Source organism: Elephantulus edwardii, unplaced genomic scaffold (genome assembly GCF_000299155.1).
Source record: "Elephantulus edwardii isolate Elephantulus edwardi_28Jun2011 unplaced genomic scaffold, EleEdw1.0 scaffold00028, whole genome shotgun sequence".
Classification (NCBI taxonomy): domain Eukaryota; kingdom Metazoa; phylum Chordata; class Mammalia; order Macroscelidea; family Macroscelididae; genus Elephantulus; species Elephantulus edwardii.
The window spans coordinates 2,510,817-2,512,603 of NW_006399778.1; the positions used below are offsets into that span (position 1 = coordinate 2,510,817).

Genomic DNA, 1,787 nt, shown 5'->3' on the forward strand with positions numbered 1-1,787 from the left:
ATTCTATGCTCATTTTGTGATTGAGTTATTTACCTTTTTCTTGTTGAGGTGCTGCAGTATTCTATAAATTATAGATATAAGTCCCTTATCAGATATATCATGTTGTTGTTGTTGTATCAGATATATCATGGCCAAATATTTTTGCTACTCTATGGGTTTCCTTCTTACCCCATTGGAGAAGCTTAGGGTTTTTAAAAAAATTTTTGAGAAGTTTTTAAAAAATACTTTTATTGGTTTTCATAAAATAATTCCTTTACATTATGTCTCATTCATATACATTGTATCTTCTACAACCATTCATTTACATTGTGTTTCATACAATCATTCATTTACATTCTATTTTACATTTTTAAAAAAACTGGTTTCCTTACAAAGTTTAAACACATTGTGCTTCACACTATTGTTCATTTACAGTTGTATTTCATACCATGATTCTCATGCATTATGTTTTAGAAAATCAATCACCATTGGACCTTGACCATCATTACCTTGTCTTTTCACCCAGATCCTTCCCATTTGCTTTCCCACCTCCCTCCGTCCACTAAACTGTGCAGCCCTATGGTTTCAAATCTACTTCTCCTCACCCATCTGCTCCCCTTTACGCCCTTTGAGTTCCTGTACATGTTTTACTGGTTATCCTTCTTCTTTTTTTGGTATTGAATGACTTTATCTGAAGAAATGATACAAATGAAAGAATTTAAGTGGGTATTTTGGTACAATTTATAGAAAAGGTAAAATAAACAAGACATGCAGGTGGCCTGGTAGTGACCATGGAGTCACTCCTGTGGCTGTGGGGAAGCTGGGCTAAAGCTAAGCTCAGCTCTGGCCACCACTGTCTCCCAAGTTGTGCTTGTCAAAGAGGTACTCTGCCAGGCCCTAGTCGGGGCACCCATCTCGCCCAAGTCAGTTACGTAGCCACCCTGTTGTTTGATGAATTTCTCTTACTCATCCAAGTAATGTGTCTCAATGAAGTCACACAGATGAGGGTCGTTCTTGTCAGTGGGCAGTTTGTGCAGTTTCAGTAGGGACTGATTCACACTTTTCTCCAAGTGTAGCTCACACTCCATTGCGTTCAGCCCGCTCTCCCAGGCACGCCAGTCTGGTTTCTTGATGTCTTGAAGGAAGATGCGGCTGCCTAGCTGGTTCTGCAGTTTCATCATTTTCTCAGCATGTTCCCTCTCCTCGTGGGATTGGTGGAGAAAATATTTGGCAAAATTCTTCAAAGCTACATCATCACGGTCGAAGTAGTAAGACATGGACAGGTAGACATAGGAGGCATAGAGCTCCAGGTTGATCTGGTGGTTGATGGAGGTCTCCAAGTCCTGGTTGTAGTTCTGGGCATGAAGGGGACGTGGTGGCGGCGGAGACGCACGCGGAGGCTGCATGGCGCTGGAGCGGAGGCAAGGACTTTGGGGCCTCCAGGGGTGCTGATGTGTGGAGGTGTTGATGGACTGGCTGGAAATGACGGGGAAGGGGGATGCTGGCAAGCGCCAGGTTCTGTTCAAGCACTGTTGAAGCAGAAGACCATAGTGACTGTGCAAAGACCATCTCTATCCTTCTATTTTTACAATAATGGTCTTATGCAGTATTTGTTCTTATAAGACTCTGTTAGTTCACTCAGCATAATGTTCTCCAGCTTCTCCAAAGTTATGTAGTATTTTTCAAAATCATTGCTCCACTTATGCTGAGTGAACTAACTCAGTCCCATACAGACAAATATTGTATAAAACCATTACCTTCGAATGAGTATGAAGATCCAAGGTGAGGGTGGAAGCAGAGGGATGAGG

General features: G+C 42.0%; 1 pseudogene; it reads right to left on the reverse strand.

Moving 5' to 3' along the window:
- Positions 1 to 816: 816 nt before the first annotated feature.
- On the reverse strand, positions 817 to 1,385 carry LOC102857753 (annotated as a pseudogene).
- Between the last annotated feature and the right edge of the window lie 402 nt (positions 1,386 to 1,787).